Below are 20,788 nucleotides of genomic sequence, written 5' to 3'. Positions count from 1 at the left end.
AGTGTTCAGACCCCTTCCCTTTTTCAACATTTTGATACGTTTCAGCCTTATTCTAGATTAATTAATGTTTTCCCTCATCAATCTACACACAATAGCCCATAATGACAAAGTGATTTTTTTTGCAAATTTATAAAAAAAACAGAAATACCATATTTACATAAGTATTCAGACCCTTTGCTATGAGACTCGAAATTTGCTCAGCTCAGCTGCATCCTGTTTCCATTGATCATCCTTGAGCTGTTTCTACAACTTGATTGGAGTCCACCTGTGGTATATTAAATTGATTGGACATGATTTGGAATGGCACACACCTGTCTATATAAGGCCCCACAGTTGACAGTGCATGTCAGAGCAGAAACCAAGCCATGAGGTCGAAGGAATTGTCCATAGAGTTCAGACACAGGATTGTGTACCAAAACATTTCTGCAGCATTGAAGGTCCCCAAGAACACAGTGGCATCCATCATTCTTATTAAATGGAAGAAGTTTGGAACCACCAAGACCCTTCCTAGAAGTGGCCTCCAGGCCAAACTGACCAATCGGGGGAGAAGGGCCTTGATCAGGAAGGTGACCAAGAACCTGAAGGTCACTCTGACAGAGCTCCAGAGTTCCTCTGTGGAGATGGGAGAACCTTCCAGAATGACAACCATCTCTGCAACACTCCACCAATCAGGCCTTTATGGTAGAGTGGCTAGACAGAAGCCAGCCCTCAGTAAAAAGCACATGACAGCCTGCTTGGAGTTTGCCAAAAGGCACCTAAAGGACTCAGACCATGAGAAACAAGATTCTCTGGTCTGATGAAACCAAGATTGAACTCTTTGGCCTGAATGCCAAGCATCATGTCTGGAGGAAACCTGGCACCATCCCTACGGTTAAGCATGATGGTGGCGGCATCATGCTGTGGGGATGTTTTTCAGTGGCAGGGACTGGGAGACTAGTCAGGATCGAGGGAAAGATGAACAGAGCAAAGTACAAAGATCCTTGATGAAAACCTGCTCCAGAGTGCTCAGGACCTCAGACTGGGGCGAAGGTTCACCTTCCAACAGGACAACGACCCTAAACACAGCCAAGACATTACATTTTACATTTACATTTAAGTCATTTAGCAGACGCTCTTATCCAGAGCGACTTACAAATTGGTGCATTCACCTTATGACATCCAGTGGAACAGCCACTTTACAATAGTGCATCTAAATCTTTTAGGGGGGGGGGTGAGAAGGATTACTTATCCTATCCTAGGTATTCCTTAAAGAGGTGGGGTTTCAGGTGTCTCCGGAAGGTGGTGATTGACTCCGCTGTCCTGGCGTCGTGAGGGAGTTTGTTCCACCATTGGGGAGCCAGAGCAGCGAACAGTTTTGACTGGGCTGAGCGGGAACTGTACTTCCTCAGTGGTAGGGAGGCGAGCAGGCCAGAGGTGGATGAACGCAGTGCCCTTGTTTGGGTGTAGGGCCTGATCAGAGCCTGGAGGTACTGAGGTGCCGTTCCCCTCACAGCTCCGTAGGCATCCACTAAGACCATGGTCTTAGTGGATGCGAGCTTCAACTGGAAGCCAGTGGAGAGAGCGGAGGAGCGGGGTGACGTGAGAGAACTTGGGAAGGTTGAACACCAGACGGGCTGCAGTGTTCTGGATGAGTTGTAGGGGTTTAATGGCACAGGCAGGGAGCCCAGCCAACAGCGAGTTGCAGTAATCCAGACGGGAGATGACAAGTGCCTGGATTAGGACCTGCGCCGCTTCCTGTGTGAGGCAGGGTCGTACTCTGCGGATGTTGTAGAGCATGAACCTACAGGAACGGGCCACCGCCTTGATGTTAGTTGAGAACGACAGGGTGTTGTCCAGGATCACGCCAAGGTTCTTAGCGCTCTGGGAGGAGGACACAATGGAGTTGTCAACCGTGATGGCGAGATCATGGAACGGGCAGTCCTTCCCCGGGAGGAAGAGCAGCTCCGTCTTGCCGAGGTTCAGCTTGAGGTGGTGATCCGTCATCCACACTGATATGTCTGCCAGACATGCAGAGATGCGATTCGCCACCTGGTCATCAGAAGGGGGAAAGGAGAAGATTAATTGTGTGTCATCTGCATAGCAATGATGGGAGAGACCATGTGAGGTTATGACAGATCCAAGTGACTTGGTGTATAGCGAGAATAGGAGAGGGCCTAGAACAGAGCCCTGGGGGACACCAGTGGTGAGAGCGCGTGGTGAGGAGACAGATTCTCACCACACCACCTGGTAGGAGTGACCTGTCAGGTAGGACGCAATCCAAGCGTGGGCCGCGCCGGAGATGCCCAACTCGGAGAGGGTGGAGAGGAGGATCTGATGGTTCACAGTATCGAAGGCAGCCGATAGGTCTAGAAGGATGAGAACAGAGGAGAGAGAGTTAGCTTTAGCAGTGCGGAGCGCCTCCGTGATACAGAGAAGAGCAGTCTCAGTTGAATGACTAGTCTTGAAACCTGACTGATTTGGATCAAGAAGGTCATTCTGAGAGAGATAGCAGTAGAGCTGGCCAAGGACGGCACGTTCAAGAGTTTTGGAGAGAAAAGAAAGAAGGGATACTGGTCTGTAGTTGTTGACATCGGAGGGATCGAGTGTAGGTTTTTTCAGAAGGGGTGCAACTCTCGCTCTCTTGAAGACGGAAGGGACGTAGCCAGCGGTCAGGGATGAGTTGATGAGCGAGGTGAGGTAAGGGAGAAGGTCTCCGGAAATGGTCTGGAGAAGAGAGGAGGGGATAGGGTGAAGCGGGCAGGTTGTTGGGCGGCCGGCCGTCACAAGACGCGAGATTTTATCTGGAGAGAGAGGGGAGAAAGAGGTCAGAGCACAGGGTAGGGCAGTGTGAGCAGAACCAGCGGTGTCGTTTGACTTAGCAAACGAGGATCGGATGTCGTCGACCTTCTTTTCAAAATGGTTGACGAAGTCATCTGCAGAGAGGGAGGAGGGGGGAGGAGGATTCAGGAGGGAGGAGAAGGTGGCAAAGAGCTTCCTAGGGTTAGAGGCAGATGCTTGGAATTTAGAGTGGTAGAAAGTGGCTTCAGCAGCAGAGACAGAGGAGGAAAATGTAGAGAGGAGGGAGTGAAAGGATGCCAGGTCCGCAGGGAGGTGAGTTTTCCTCCATTTCCGCTCGGCTGCCCGGAGCCCTGTTCTGTGAGCTCGCAATGAGTCGTCAAGCCACGGAGCGTGAGGGGAGGACCGAGCCGGCCTGGAGGATAGGGGACATAGAGAGTCAAAGGATGCAGAAAGGGAGGAGAGGAGGGTTGAGTGGGCAGAATCAGGAGATAGGTTGGAGAAGGTTTGAGCAGAGGGAAGAGATGATAGGATGGAAGAGGAGAGAGTAGCGGGGGAGAGAGAGCGAAGGTTGGGACGGCGCGATACCATCCGAGTAGGGGCCGTGTGGGAAGTGTTGGATGAGAGCGAGAGGGAAAAGGATACAAGGTAGTGGTCGGAGACTTGGAGGGGAGTTGCAATGGGGTTAGTGGAAGAACAGCATCTAGTAAAGATGAGGTCGAGCGTATTGCCTGCCTTGTGAGTAGGGGGAAGGTGAGAGGGTGAGGTCAAAAGAGGAGAGGAGTGGAAAGAAGGAGGCAGAGAGGAATGAGTCAAAGGTAGACGTGGGGAGGTTAAAGTCGCCCAGAACTGTGAGAGGTGAGCCGTCCTCAGGAAAGGAGCTTATCAAGGCATCAAGCTCATTGATGAACTCTCAGAGGGAACCTGGAGGGCGATAAATGATAAGGATGTTAAGCTTGAAAGGGCTGGTAACTGTGACAGCATGGAATTCAAAGGAGGCGATAGACAGATGGGTAAGGGGAGAAAGAGAGAATGACCACTTGGGAGAGCTGAGGATCCCGGTGCCACCACCCCGCTGACCAGAAGCTCTCGGGGTGTGCGAGAACACGTGGGCGGACGAGGAGAGAGCAGTAGGAGTAGCAGTGTTATCTGTGGTGATCCATGTTTCCGTCAGTGTCAAGAAGTCGAGGGACTGGAGGGAGGCATAGGCTGAGATGAACTCTGCCTTGTTGGCCGCAGATCGGCAGTTCCAGAGGCTACCGGAGACCTGGAACTCCACGTGGGTCGTGCGCGCTGGGACCACCAGATTAGGTGGCCGCGGCCACGCGGTGTGGAGCGTTTGTATGGTCTGTGCAGAGAGGAGAGAACAGGGATAGACAGACACATAGTTGACAGGCTACAGAAGAGGCTACGCTAATGCAAGGAGATTGGAATGACAAGTGGACTACACGTCTCGAATGTTCAGAAAGTTAAGCTTACGTAGCAAGAATCTTATTGACTAAAATGATTAAAATGATACAGTACTGCTGAAGTAGGCTAGCTGGCAGTGGCTGCGTTGTTGACACTACACTAATCAAGTCGTTCCGTTGAGTGTAATAGTTTCTACAGTGCAGCTATTCGGGGGCTAGCTGGCTAGCTAGCAGTGTTGATTACGTTACGTTGCGTTAAAAGAACGACAATAGCTGGCTAGCTAACCTAGAAAATCGCTCTAAGACAACACAGGAGTGGCTTCGGGACAAGTCTCTGAATGTTCTTGAGTGGCCCAGCAAGAGCCAAGACTTGAACCTGATCGAGCATCTCTGCAGAGACGTGAAAATAGCTATTAACTAGCAGCATCAAACTCAAACCAACCCAAACATGTCACAGTTTGTTGCATAGTGTAACGCCTTCACCAGCCTGAATCTAATCCAATCTGGAGCCAGTCAGTCTACCTACGTAAAGCATAGCATTAGCTTCCAAACAAGGTTATGTTATTTCTCAAGCTATGTTTATAATTGAGGGATGTTGTTGCTGTTTTTCTGTTAGACAAAGTGCACAGCTGGGTGCCAAACGGATCCCCTGGTCATGAACAGAGGCCGAGACCTACCAGAAGGAGCAAAGGTGGGTGTCATAACATGTCCAGCAATATGGTTGCAATGGTTTACCGACCTCAAAAAATAATTGTATTCACTGTTCACTTGTTACTTTCACAGCTTGTCAGGCAAGACCTCAGAATAAAACTGTGTCATGCGACAAGTACCCTCTCCTAAATTGTTGCCAGTGTCTCCCTTGACTCCCATGAAAAGCACATGCCATCATGACGCTTCTGATAGTGACCCGAGTTACTGCCCTGATGACACAGACGACGTCATTAACAACGACAGGTAATGTGTGTTATGTAAAAAGTTGTATTAAAAATAACCAGCTTGATAATATATTAGGTTAATTCCTCAACCAATCAGAGTCATTTGTGCATTAGCCAAAAGCTTTGTCCTTTCTTTAGAACAAAATGCAATTTACCACTTGGCTATTTATTGCATCAGCCTTTCTCTAACTTTTTGTGCCAGGGACCAGCAAGACATGGCCTTCTTGTTCTGGGGACTGCTTTGGGAGAAAAAAATGTTGGCACTCGCTTTTTCTTTATAAAAAAGACTGATTTCATTCATTTCTTTCTTCACACAAAATGTATGAATTATGCATTTTCTTGGCTGCCTTCATAGTTTGTTTGTGCCATCTTCATGGGCAGTGTCTCTCTATGCTTTCTTCATAGGCTGTCTTCAGGTGATGTCTGTTTGCCTGTCTATTTGATGGGATGTCTGTTTGCCTGTCTATTTGATGGGCTGTCTTCAGGGGATGTCTGTTGCCTGTCTATTTGATGGGCTGTCTTCAGGGGATGTCTGTCTGTAAATGACAAACAATACAAACATATTATTTAGTCATTATACATGATCACATGACCTGAGCTGTCAATAACTGTAACAACAACTGAATCTCTAATTATTTCTATATACATGATTAAAAACATGAAATTGTACAAGATGATTGACACACCCGAGTGGCACAGTGGTCTAAGGCACTGCATCTCAGAGCTAGAGGCGTCACTACTGATCCTGGGCTGTATGATGGGGAGTCCCATAGGGCGGTGCACAATTGGCCCAGTGTCGTCTGGTTTAGGGCAGGGTTTGGCTGGTGTAGGCCGTCATTGTAAATAATAATGTATTCTTAACTGGTGTGGCTGTCTCTTGGACACCAACACAATGGAGGAGAGGGACACTCAAGGTGTTTCCAACAGCCAGTCTGCTGCAACATTTAGATTTTGTTGCAGCAAGAGAGGAGAAGCTGGTACATCTTAAGAATGTAGAATGAAAGGGGATGAAGGTCTTCACTGCCATCTCGCTGAGTTGTGGGTATTCTCCATTGCTGAACAGCCAGACCATGGACAGGCACATCTCATTAAAGCAAAGGACAGGACAGTTCCAATAGTTTATCCTCAAGAAGCGGTGACAATCTGAGTCTCTTCAGTGCTGGTTAATGGATTACGCATCCACTGCTTTCCTGGGAGTGGATCAGATTGTGAGGGAAAGTAATCCTAGAATTTAAACTGAGTTTGGCTCAGATGTGATCCATTTCTATATCACTCTCGTCAGCCTCTATCCACTCTGTCTCTCCAGACTAGAAGTTGACCGATTATGATTTTTCAACACCGATACTGATGATTGGAGGACCAAAACAAGCAGATACCGATTAATCGGACAACTTTTTTTTTCTCATTTATTTGTAATAATGACAATTACAATACTGAATGAACACTTATTTTAACTTAATATAATACATCAATAAAATCAATTTAGCCTCAAATAAATAATGAAACATGTTCAATTTGGTTTAAATAATGCAAAAACAAAGTGTTGGAGAAGAAAGTAAAAGTGCAACAATTAAGTTCCTTGCTCAGAACATGAGAACATATGAAAGCTGGTGGTTCCTTTTAACATGATTCTTCAATATTCCCAGGTAAGAAGTTTCAGGTTGTAGTTATTATAGGAATTATAGGACTATTTCTCTCTATACTATTTGTATTGCATATACCTTTGACTATTGGATGTACTTATAGGCACTTTAGTATTGCCAGTGTAACAGTATAGCTTCCGTCCCTCTCCTCGCTCCTACCTGGGCTCAAACCAGGAACACATCGACAACAGCCACCCTCGAAGCAGCGTTACCCATGCAGAGCAAGGGGAACAACTACTCCAAGTCTCAGAGCGAGTGACGTTTGAAACGCTATTAGCCCTCACCCAGCTAACTAGCTAGCCATTTCACATCGGTTACACCAGCCTAATCTCGGGAGTTGATAGGCTTGAAGTCATAAACAGCGCAATGCTTGAAGCACAGCGAAGAGCTGCTGGCAAAACGCACAAAAGTGCTGTTTGAATTAATGCTTACGAGCCTGCTGCTGCCTACCATCGCTCAGTCAGACTGCTCTATCAAATTCTAGACTTAATTATAACACACAGAAATACGAGCCTTGGGTCATTAATATGGTCGAATCCGGAAACTATCATCTCGAAAACAAAACGTTTATTCTTTCAGTGAAATACGGAACCGTTCTGGATTTTATCTAACGGGTGGCATCCCTAAGTCTAAATATTCCTGTTACATTGCACAACCTTCAATGTTATGTCATAATTACGTAAGATTCTGGCAAATTTGTTCGCAACGAGCCAGTCGGCCCAAACTGTTACATATACCCTGACTCTGCTTGCATTGAACGCAAGAGAAGTGACACAATTTCACCTGGTTAATATTGCCTGCTAACCTGGATTTATTTTAGCTAAATATGCAGGTTTAAAAATATATACTTCTGTGTATTGATTTTAAGAAAGGCATTGATGTTTATGGTTAGTTACACGTTGGAGCAAGGACAGTCCTTTTTCACGAATACGAACAGCATCGATTATTTGCAACGCAGGACATGCTAGATAAACTAGTAATATCATCAACCATGTGTAGTTAACTAGTGATTATGATTGATTGTTTTTTGTAAGGTAAGTTTAATGCTAGCTAGCAACTTACCTTGTCTTCTTACTGAATTCGCGTAACAGGCAGACTCCTCGTGGAGTGCAATGTAGTTATAGCTTTGGACTAGTTAACTGTAAGGTTGCAAGATTGAATCCCTGAGCTGACACGGTAAAAATCTGTCGTTCTGCCCCTGAACAAGGCAGTTAACCCACTGTACCTAGGCCGTCATTGAAAATAAGAATGTGTTCTTAACTGACTTGCCTAGTTAAATAAAGGTGTAAATAATTAAAAGAAAAAATCGTCCAACTCGGTGTCCAAAAATAAAGATTTCCGATTGTTATGAAAACTTGAAATCGGCCCTAATTAATCGAGTCGACCTCTACTCCAGACGCCCAAACACGTTGAGTGTTCCCCTCCTTTAACCTGTTGGTGTCCAAGAGACAGGCACACCAGTTAAGAACAAATTCTTATTTACAATAACGTCCTACCCCGACCAAACCATCCCCTAACCCGGACAACACTGGGCCAATTGTGCACCGCCCTATGGGAATCCCGATTCAACAGCCTGGGATCAAACCAGAGTCTGTAGTGAAGCCTCTAGCACTGAGATGCAGTGCCTTAGATCGCTGCCCCAAACATCTTGTACTATTTAACGTTTTTAATAACGTACTGTTATATAGAAATAATTATAAAGATTCAGTTGTTACATTGTTTTTATTGACAGCACAGGTCATGTGATTGTGTATAATGACTAAATAATGTTTATATTGTTTTGCCTATGAAATCGACTGTTTTTTCGTTTGAGCTGAGTTTGGAAAATGACACGTGCTCATCCCTGCATGGATAGGCTGAGCAGCAGTCTCATCCGTACAGATCCATAATACAACAGTCCCATCATATTCCATACCCCGTTATGTACTCGTTCAGAAGACAGAATATGTCACCTGCGGTTGTATTCTGAGGCAACACTTTGCAACAAATAAATTATTCATGTACTGTATGTATCGAATATATACAAGAAGCGGACATTTATAATGTCAGTCGTTTCATCTGATAGGATTGCAAACCAATTTGATGTGCGAGTTCTTTTTAAAACCTGTGATTTCATCATCTGCCATATCCTGGATCCTGTGTCATTCTACGTGTCATTAGAAAATGTGATGATGCTGATCTTCGTAGCTGCAGTTGGGCCTAAAACCTCTCAGCAAGTATCCACGACTGAAGCTATGACCAGTTTTTCAACTATGGTGAAAGGAGCCTGGCACTTAGAAAATGCTATGAGAGTATGAAGCCTTCAGTAAATTCTCATAGTCTGTGAAATTATTGCAGCATTTTTGTTTGGTATGTCATCTCTTTTTTTTTGTAAAACAAAAACCGTCTGGTTTATCCTTGAGACGTGGATGGTTTGTTTATACATTTCTGTGTATTTTCGATGGCTTCATAGCATCATTGCTGAGGCAAGTCTGACATATCACACAGACCGGTTTTGGCAGGCAGCTGTCATTTGAAACAAATCCAGGGAGACTGAGAGCGTGCAACCTGCTCAGCAGGGCTAGCTTGTGTGTGTGTTTGGTGTAGCTATACTTAGTCATGGCAACACAATTTGTTTACTGCAGCATGCATAGTTCAGTGCATTGTAGTGAATTGTAAGCCTACGGCAAGCATTTATTCGATGTAAATACATTTATTTATTTATGACGTGGACCAAAAAACTCCCCAATCATATTCAAGACAAATACACTGCGGACCAGCAATGTCACGACTTCCGCAGATGTCGGCTCCTCCCCTTGTTCGGGTGGCGTTCGGCGGTCGACATCGCCGGCTTTCTAGCCATCGCTGCTCCATTTTTCATTGATCCATTTGTTTTGTCTTGTTTTGCACACCTGGTTTGCATTTCCCAACCACACTGCATGTATTTATTCCCCTGTTCCCCCTCATGTCTTTGTGTGATATTGTTTGTGTTACGTGTCATGTTTGACGCGCCAGACTGGTGTTCGTATATTCCGTGTTTTGTCACGAGGTATGTTTATTTGTTGAACATAATTATTATGACTGTTTACACGTTTTGCACTTTTGCCAATTGGCTGGAGGTTTCGACGTCCGTCTGGTGGTTTCTCCTGCCCCAATAAAGTGTGCGCCTGTTCACAACTCTCTGCTCTCCTGCACCTGACTCCGCTACCAGTACGCACACCATTGACAGTCAAGCATACCGCCACAGACCAGCACCAGTCTACAGACCATGGTTTGAGGAAGGCTTTATTATATCACCCTGTCACAGGCCCTCCCAGTCAACATCACCTCATACAATTGCCTGCTGCAGTTGTTCGAGAGATGTCCAGCTTGCAGCCGAACATGCAGCATAGAGAAGACCAGCAAACGGGGCATCATCAGCATCATGCAGACATGCCCTCGCTGTAAGCATTCCTATGAATATAACGGTCAGCCACATGTTGGCAAGTGTCCAGCCAGCAACCTTCACCTCTCAGTGGCAACAGCTTTCAAAGGATAATAATTTGTACAGTACAAGAAGGTAACCCAGTTCATTACTTTGATACATTTGATAACCCAATTGTAAAACATAATATGTAAACTGACATTATTTGTTGCTTATTTTCTACTTATTAGGTGCATATAATAATAGCCGGATCAACTCTATTTCAAAGGAGATGTTGTACTGCATGAAGAAGCTCATGCACCATGACACATCTCCTTTGCATGGAGTTCATCCGGCTTTTGGAATGTTGTCCCACTCCTCAGCTTCCTCACACCAGATAATGACAGTTTTTCTTCATCCACGCCCCAGCCCTTACTTTTTTTTTAAGGTACAGTATCTGTGACCAACAGATGCATATCTTTATTCTCAGTCTTGCGCAAATCCATTAGAGCATAATTCATTTACTGTATTTCAGTTGGCTGATTTCCTTATATGAACTGTAACTCTGTAAAATCTTTGAAACTGTCGCATGTTCCGTTTATATTTGTGTTCAGTGTATATATACAGTGCCTTTGGGAAGTATTCAGACACCTTTACTGTTTCCAATGTTGTTAGGTTACAGGCTTATTTTAAAATTGATAGACACAATACCCAATAATGACAAAGCTCATTTATTACAAATTAAACTGAAATATAACATTTACAGAAGTATTCAGACCCTTTACTCAGTACTTTGTTGAAGCACCTTTGGCAGTGATTACAGCCTCAAGTCTTTTTGGGTATGATGCTACAAGCTTGGCACACCTGTATTTGGGGAGTTTTTCCCACTCTTCACTGCAGATTCTCTCAAGCTCTGTCAGATTGGATGGGGAGCATTACTGCACAGTTATTTTCACGTCTCTCCAGAGATGCTTGATTGGGTTCAAACCCTGGCTCTGGCTTGGCCACTCAAGGACATTCAGAAACTTGTCCCGAATCCACTCCTGCGTTGTCTTAGATGTGTGCTTAGGGTCGTTGTCCTGTTGGAAGATGAACCTTTGCCTCAGTATGAGGTCCTGAACATTCTGGAGCAGGTTTTCATCAAGGATCTCTCTGCACTTTTCTCCATTCATCTTTGCCTCGATCCTGACTAGTCTCCCAGTCCCTGAAAAACATCCCCACAGCATGATGCTGCCATCACCATGCTTCACCGTGGGGATGGTGCCAGGTTTCCTACAGACATGAAGCTTGACATTCAGGCTTTAGGTGCCTTTTGGCAAACTCCAATTGGGCTGTCAAGTGCCTTTTACTGAGGAGTGGCTTCCGTCTGGCCGCTCTATCATAAAGGCCTGATTGGTGGAGTGCTGCAGAGATGGATGTCCTTCTGGAAGGTTCTCCCATCTCCACAGAGGAATTCTAGAGCTCTATCAGAGTGACCATCGGGTTGTTGGTCACCTCCCTGACCAAGGCCCTTCTCCCCCGATTGGTCACTTTGGCCAGGGAGCCAGCTCTAGGAAGAGTCTTGGTGGTTCCAAACTTCTTCCATTTAATAACAATGATGGATGCCACTGTTTTCTTGGGGACCTTCAATGCTGCCAACATTTTTTGATACCCTTCACCAGATCTGTTCATCGACACAATTCTGTCTCAGAGCGCTGTGGACAATTCCTTCGACCTCATGGCTTGATTTTTGCTTTGACATGCACTGTCAACTGTAGGACCTTATATAGACAGGTGTGTGCCTTTCCAAACCATGTCCAATCAATTGAATTTACCACAGGTGGACTCCAATCAAGATGTAGAAACATCTCAAGGATGCTCAATGGAAACAGGACGACACTGAGCTAAATTTCGAGTCTCATAGCAAAGGGTCTGAATACTTGGTATTTCTGTTTTTTGTTTTTAATACATTTGCAAAAATGTCAAAACTGTTATCACTTTCTCAATATGGGGTTTTGTGTGTAGATTGATGAGATGTTTTATTTATTTAATCCATTTTAGAATAAGGCTGTGACGTAACAAAATGTGGAAAAAGTCTAGGGGATATGAATACATTCTGAATGCACTGTAGATATTTTTCAAGATTTTTGGAAATTCTCCACAGACCCAATTTTCATATCAGGTGACTCCACATTGGGTCGCGACCCCTAAGTTCTGGAACCGCTGCCCTAGAGGCCCCAATCAGGTCAAGAGAAAGCAGCTGGATCTCCCCAAAGAATTCAGGAATTCTGTCCACAATGATATGGGCCATTTAGGCTATGAGAGGACTCTTGATCTAGCCCATGCTTGGTTCTACTGGCCCTTCAGGTCCAGAGACATTGAGTTTCACTGCAGGTCATGTGCATGGTGTGTGAAGTGGAAGACACTGTCCACTAGATTAGCAGGTTTAGTGAACATCACCACTATGGTCCCCCTAGAGTTGGAGTGTATAGACTTCCACTCTCTGGAGAATGACACGAAGAACATCAGTAACATCCTCATAGTGACAGATCACTTCACTCGCTATGCCCAAGCGTACACCACTAAAGACTAGAAAGTCAGCACTGTGGCCAGGGTGTTTTGTAAGAAGTTATTTTTCCATTATGGCCTGCCTTCCTGCATAAACTCAAAGTAGACTCATCCAGGAGGTCCTTCAGCTGGCTGGGGTGAAGAAGTCATGTACATCGCCTCCTGCATTAACTTAAAGCAGACTCATCCAGGAGGTCGTTCAGCTGGCTGGGGTGAGGAAGTCACGTACATCGCCATACCATCCTCAAGGGAACCCACAGCTGGAGAGATTTGATCGCACACTGCTCAATATACATGGAACTCTTGGATCCAATCAAAAACCCACATGGAGTCAGCAATTGGGGTACCTCATCCAAGCCTACAACTGCACCTGAAACGACTCTCCCCTTACTACCTGATGTTTGGGTGGGAGGCTAGACTGCCATTGATCTGTGCTTCTATGTTGCCCCGGATAGCAACTCCAACCAAGACTACCTGAAGTACAGGTCCACCTTAACGGAACAACTAAAGGAAGCCTATCAACTAGCCTCCACAGCAGCTTCGAGCAGAAATAAGGCGAATAAAACAAAATATGACAAACGGGTGAGACATCAAGAGCTCCAGCCTGGCGATCGTGTCCTTGGGAGTCCCAGGAAAGCACACAATTGCCAACAGGTGGAAACCTGAATAACATGTGATAGTGCAGAGGCTACCTGGACCAGGAGAATTTCCCAAACCCCCGCCCCCCCCAAAAATATATCTATTATAATATTGTCTTTGTCTCTCAAAATCATTGTAATGTTGTTAACCTTAAAAATCTAAATTAAAATGATTCAAATCTAAAAGTAAAAATTCAACCAGAGAGCGCCCTTAGATCGTGGGTAATGGCAGCACTTTACCATTGCACTTGAATCATTCCCACAGTGAATGGCTAAGCCCCCTACGCTATGAAACCACACACTGTTGCAGTGACTTTGATATTACCAGCCGCAATTGATATGCTTAAAATAATGTGAGAGGAGGCAGAGGCACAGAAACTCACATCAATACCTTTGTCAGAAACACTGTGAAACTAAGAATTGATGCTATAGCTAGCAATCAAGAGGAATCTGACTGAACAACTCATAAACTCCCCAGCTTATGCTCTCCAAATGGACGTTAGATGTCAGGGCCAAGATGCCCGTGTATTGCTACATGTTGGGTGATACTATTCATGAGGACATATCATTCTGTCTCACGATTCCCGAGCATGAAACGGCACTGGGGATGTTCAGTGTGTTGCATGGCTACATTTACGGAAAATACAGATTCCATGGGACTGAATGCTGGGCTTTTGCACAGATTGGACTCCATCTATCACGGGACAGTGGGCAGGCCTCTGCACTCTAGTTATGAATGTGTCTCCCTCTGCCATATGAACACATTGTGTGACACACCCACTGAGCTATAATGGCTACACTGGGAGCAACTGGTGGCAAAAGAGCTGAGCGCAGAACGTCGCTTGTGAACTACATTGTGCACTCCTGTTCGCAAAACTGTGGAGATATGGGATCAGAGCATGACAATGTTCTATTTCACAGCGAGGCTTGGTGGTTTTCAAGAGAGGAACTGTTGTCATTCGCTATGGATGTAAAAAGAACTGACTGTTGACTTTCTCTGTAATTAAAATAAAATGTGTCTTCTTGCCTATGTAACAGACATATTTGGGAAACTGAATAAACTGAATTCAAGCATGCAGGGGAAATACAAAACAAATTATACAGGTGATTGACTGATTTAGCTAAACCTGTTTGACTGTGTTCCTGCCACAGTTGACATGCAGGTAAGTGAAATCGAACGGCTGATCGGGCTGTCATGTGACCAAATGCGGCAGACAACCCAGACATGGAAAACTGTGCTGTCTCCCGCCGAGCATTTAAACTCATGGTACGCTGATTCAGTGCTCCCGTCTGCATTAAAAACTAATATCGATCCAGGTTGGATGTGAGAGGAGAGACGTGCACTGTCGACCACACCCCCTGACTTTGAGAATCTCTGACGTGACATGTATCAAACACGCTCATGTCATTAGTGGTGGTGAGATACTGTAAGATAAATTATATCAGACTAATTTGCAATTGACTGTCAGAACCCCACCTTACAAGTATATGATGGTGAGTTGAGAATACAATCAGAACTACTGTTCGACAAGCGCCAAACTTCTTAATATTATTTTTGGGGCGCCACATGGTTTTTATTGTTTGTAAAATTTTAGATTCGAGCTATAAAAATGTTTTTTTTTTAAGTTTGCTATCTTTTAAGACTATTTCTACCAGTTTTGAACTAGCTTCAATTTCTAGGGTTCTAGAAAGTAATGTTAGCTACAGTACTTGTTCTCCAACCTTCACCTGTTTACAGGGTTTCCTCCATATTTTAAATATGGTTGTACATTTGCAATACTGCAGATTTTTTTTTGTGTTCATTGTCCTTTGTGATAATTGCTATATCCTTACATTCTTTGCTTTTACATTCTAAATTCTCTTTGACCGTTATCTTTAGTTTGAATAAACTCCACTAACATGGAGGAAAAGGGTAATTGTGTTTGCTATTGTGTGGGTGTATCATATAGTTTCACAATAACCCAGTTATAACCTTTAACGTGTTTATTAGGTGAATCCACCGCATTATTCTATACATGGTACATATACGTCTAATGGTATATATTGGTATATCTTCCCTCTGTATCGTTCATGGGCATACTGACTCATGGTAATACACAGTGTCCCAATAGGCCTACATGATACCTGTAAACACCACCTAGTCTATTACCGCTACTCACCTATATAGGCCCCACCTGAACCTAGGTCTTATCTCTTAGTACTAGCGTAGTTAAAGTCATAACGAAACTGCTTGAAGAAACAGGGGTCACATTTAGTACATCACAAATGTCCAGTAATAGCAACACCCTTTTCATTCCATGTGTCACTGATGAACTCTGCCTCAACTCTGCCTTTTTCTACAGATGGACTGTAGATGCTTTTGCCAGATGGCAGCCTCACTCAATTGATGTGGAGACCATAATTGGGTAGGTTTTATCTGACCAGTTCAAACTTATCCTGACCTATCCTGACATTGGTAATAGAACAGTGACAATGTGTGTATGTGTTCACATAAACATGTATGGAGCCAGCACATAGAGACTTGCAAGATGATGTTGTGAAGTCCAGACTGACAGACACGCTTGATGCTCATGTCTCTGAATGGAGAGAGACCTGGCACTCAGAATTGACATATTACTAGAGACAACTTTTACATGTATCGTCTTTTTTAATGATTGAATGTAATGGTATCAGTCAATATGGGGAGGGAGAAACCTTGTGTATTCTGCACCAGGATCAGGGAATTCCTGTTGTATACGGGACACCACACAGGAAGGTATGACCACACTGACATGTTTGCCAAAGTGGTCACATTACCACTAGACAAAATACTGATAGGCACGGTATCTGTGTTGGCTGGGAATGACAATGAAAGATGAAATGTGCATATTGTTATATTAGCAGAACACTGCTTCAATGGTACTATATCAAGAGTTGTTTATTCCACATGGACCGGTTACTAAATATGAAGGTTAGAAAAACACTTACTCTGTAGGCTACTGACCTATTCAAAGCTTCCTTCATCTCACCATACTTCTTTCTGCCTGTAGTTATTGAAGTCAACCTGCAGGAGGTTTGTTTGTTGGGTTTGAGGGGGGGGGAACAGCTGCGGCAAAGTCCTGACAGATGGGTGTGTCTTGGTGGTGGAAAGGAGACACGGAAGAAACACCCACATCAAACCACACCCCCAAACCAACTCACGTTTGACTTCTGTCATGACCGCCAGCATTTCTTGAGGAGCAAGGCAAAAAACAAGGCCAAACCAGCGGGTGCCGTTCCCCTTTAAGTCAATGTATTTAAGTTGAAGTTTGACCCCAATTTCAATGCTTAGATGAAAACAGTACAGGATGATTATTTTTTTCAAATCCAAAGTATTTTCCACGTTGATTCCGTGTCACAATACATTGAAACAACACTGATTCTACCAGTATGTGCCCATGGAATATGATGTACAGGATGACACAAAGACATGACATGGTATGTTGATCCATTAAAAGTCATGTTATCTTGATCTGTATTTCAATAACACATGTTAAATTGTATTTAAAAAAACACATGCTGAAGGTGTGGCAATTGTCCATTGTTTGGACATTTCTAATTAATAAAATTATGGTCCCCATTTCCTTGATTAGTATTGTATAAGTGTGCCCTTTGTTCACCATGGACTTGTCGATAATTGTTACAACGTCCGTTGGTCGTGTGAGTACCTGTGCTTTGTTGTCTTGGATTTCGTGCCGCGTGTATTGAGTGGATGATTACGGGTCTCGTCCCGTATCATTGTACGCTTGTGTATTTATTTGAGGTACTCCTCGCTCTTTTGTTTGGGACTCAAACCTGTGTTTTGTATACGTGTCTGTATGGTCTTCGTCCCCGTGCCTTTACATGGCACGCTATAATTTGGGTAAAAGAAAAAAAACTATTACGCATTCCTGCGCCTGTCTCCCGACACCTTATACCAACGTGACAATCCACCCCCATCGATCATAACATATGTTAGACCTTACCAGACGATGGACATTGCAATGCAGAATGAAATGACTCACTGGTCACAGACATAACCCGACATGCCCTCCAGTGTCAATGACTAAAAACCAAACCTAAAAAAGTGCAGGATAACTCACCATCTAGAGGGCTCTGTCCTCTTTGGCAGCCATTGACTGGTTATGTAAGAAAACCCTTTTATAATACAGCTCCTAGGTTACATTAAGGTTATGCAACGCTTATGACACCCAATTGTGGATGTGGTACAACATTGTTAACAAGAGGTTGATGTGAAAAAAACGAAATCAAGAATTCACCTACACACATACACACAATGGGTAAGCAAATGGCGCAGTAAGATGATGGATGATTAATTTGTAGCGCTCTGAGTCACTGGAGGGTGACGATGTTTGGGAGACAACTGTGGGGAACAGCACAAAGCAGAGCAGAGCATACACACACGCCGGCAGTGTACACACACAAAGTCTTATGTATGGGCCTATTAGATGGGCCTTCAAGACTATGTCGTGTCTTTGGCTATGCCGGATTCAGTAATATGACATGCTATTCTATGAAATAATTTCTCTGTAATTAATATTACCTGATTAAGCTAATCAGGTAAATAATTAACTAGAAAGTCGGGGCACCACGAAATAATGTTTATAGAGCTTTTATCTTCCGAATAAACTCTTAAAGACCTAGTAATCTTTTACATCAATAGCAGTCAATATTTAATCGTTCCCTTATTTAGTCTCATCTGAAAGTTGAAAATTCTTGGTTATCTTCACAAACCCTGGCTAACAAGTTGAATCAGCAATACAACATTTGGTTAAATTATTTATTTACTAAATACCTAAATAATCACACAGAATTACATATACAGAGAATGTATCATACATTGATTACAAATTATGTCATGAAGGAAAACGTCCCTAGCGGATGGAACAGATATGACAGCTGGTTACTCAAAGAAAGGGGGTTGGGTTTTGAATGAAAGAGTGGGAAGACTGAGGAACAAAGGGAGAAACTATGTCTCTATCGTGAATACAGAATCTTATGCATTCTAATTAACCGCCCATTAGGAAAAGGAAAATGCAATAAATATTTACTCTGAGCGGTTGTTCGTAGATGGGAGGCCGGGTTGTCCTTTGAAGAATGTCTGGTGGTAGAATGGATACTTGGTAGTACCGTCGTCGTGTGGTAGAAAAAATATTCTGTCCGTCCTCTCCTAGTCCAGTCTACAGTTGCTGCGTTAACGCAACGGCCTAGTAGGTATCACTTCTTTAGTGAATAAGAGTTCAAAGTTCATACCAAGTTGCCATACTTTTAAGCTCATGCTATATTCTGGCTGGTATAGCCAAACTTCATCCTTTCGGCGTGTTGACCGGCATCTTCACGTTGAAATTCCATGCTAATTTCGTTAGGTTATTATCTGAGCCCTTTTAACGTAGGACCATTGTCATAATGTCCTCGGAACAGAAAGTTACAATTTCGTAAAGGGGTTTATATAGGGTTGGGAGAGAGGGCCATGTTTCATAGTTTACAACCACTGTCTGTTCACATGGGCGGGGCCACTGAGTTGGCAGAGTTTACTCTGTGACAAACTGTTATCTCATTAAGAAGCTAAAATTACATTTAATCTTTTCACAAATAGTTTCATATTTAAACATTTAAATTGCAATTCCATGTAAATCTGATAACTATAATGTGTAGACTTTCCAAGATACAGTTTATGTCATCCTATCATCAGTAATCATGTCTCATGTCCAACTGAACTGACATCATATTCATTAAGTCCCAACGCATATTTTCAACTGGTTGGATTACCGAAATATGGTTCTGTTTCCCATCTTTTGATGTCACTAGACTCTCCATGTTAACAAAGGGATTTTCAATAGTCACATCGGTAGAGATGAGATAAACCTCCCCATCAGGCCAACGTCATGGCAACTAGCTGACAGGCTCTAGAATACTACATGCGGGTGTATAGATATCAAGATAAAAATATATACTGTGTAGGCATTTAAGACCAATATTCATTCATTGTGAATAGATATCACAGCTATAGCATCGGAGAGATGATACCCTCACAAGTATTACACAATCACCATTGACGAAAGCTATCGAAGCCCACGCTGAGTCCTGTACGACTACATTATTCTTAAAAGTATACCAGTGCTCACTAGTGTAAGTGTATTCATACAGACACACATACAGTAGGGTGGAAGGTGTGGCTGTAGCCTGGTTGGGTTTGAAATCCATGTTGCCTGAGCCCTGTGAATAAAACTCTCAGAGGACTAACCTGCTAGAGGAGACACCTGATTAACTCAGTGACATGAAACATGGAAAAGAGGGCTGAGCTGTCAGCTTCTTTAGCCCTCTCCGTCTCTACAGTATCTCCCCCTCCATCCCTCCCTCTCTCTCTCTCATCACACTATCTTGCTAACTCTCCTCCCTTCCCTCCCCTTTCCTCTGTTTCTCAGCTACCCTCTCCCATTCTATTGCTCTACTTTCCATCTCTCACCTCCCTCTCTCACAACTCCTTCAATCTTTCACTCTCTCTCTAACAGCTCCGTACCACTTCAGGTGACATGCTCACACACACTGCATGCACAAGTTCTTACACGACCACTGTGTCTCCCTGTATGCAAATTCACACTCGCATACACACACTTAATAAATCCATCCCCAGAGCTTCTCAGCACCACGAGGCCGGGCCGAGACAACACGCCGTGAAGCAGCCAAAAGTGAATCTCCAGGAGCTTTGATGCGATTGGGTGGAATCGGCGGGGGGCCTCAAAGCCCCTCAGAGAGTGACGTCAATGCACGCCAGTGTGTCTATAACATATGCACACGCACACACAGGGAGGAGCTGGGAGGCTGCAGCTGGAGTTGACGTGTGGGCCTTCATGTTCCTTATGGGGGTGACATTGACAGCGTTGATGTTCTGCTTTGTTGTAGCGTGTGCAAGCCGCCTTTTTTACTGACTAGAAATATGCCACCTCCGCTGATGATGATGAGAGTGTGAAATGTAATCTGGGCGAGAAAGGGGTTTAAAGATTATTTTTGTTGTGCTGAATCTGTTCAAGTCCCTTTTGGGAGAATGACAGGCAGAAAGCCTCAGGGTCAATATCATCTGGCTTAAAATGACAGAAACATTTTGAAGTGGCAAATATCATTCTGAAATATCCCTGCAATGCCGGAGCGAGGCCTACTCTGTTCGAAAGCTTATACCTAATTCTCATATCCATCTTGAGATGTATGGATTGATGGGAACTGAAGAAGTAACTGCATGTTGAAACATTGGTTAGGTTTACCCGTTGAATTGTTGGGAGCACATTTAGAGTGTGCTACCTTATTTTTATTGATATGAACTGATTAAATTGTGCTGCTACAGGCTGGTTAAAGTCTCCCCCCTACACCAATTGAGAGAACAACTCTACTATCCCCACCACAGACACAAATCGCCATCATCTTGCCTCCTCGAAACTACTAGAGT

This window comes from Oncorhynchus keta, chromosome 32, assembly GCF_023373465.1.
Source record: "Oncorhynchus keta strain PuntledgeMale-10-30-2019 chromosome 32, Oket_V2, whole genome shotgun sequence".
NCBI classification, from domain to species: domain Eukaryota; kingdom Metazoa; phylum Chordata; class Actinopteri; order Salmoniformes; family Salmonidae; genus Oncorhynchus; species Oncorhynchus keta.
This window is presented reverse-complemented; position numbering follows the sequence as displayed.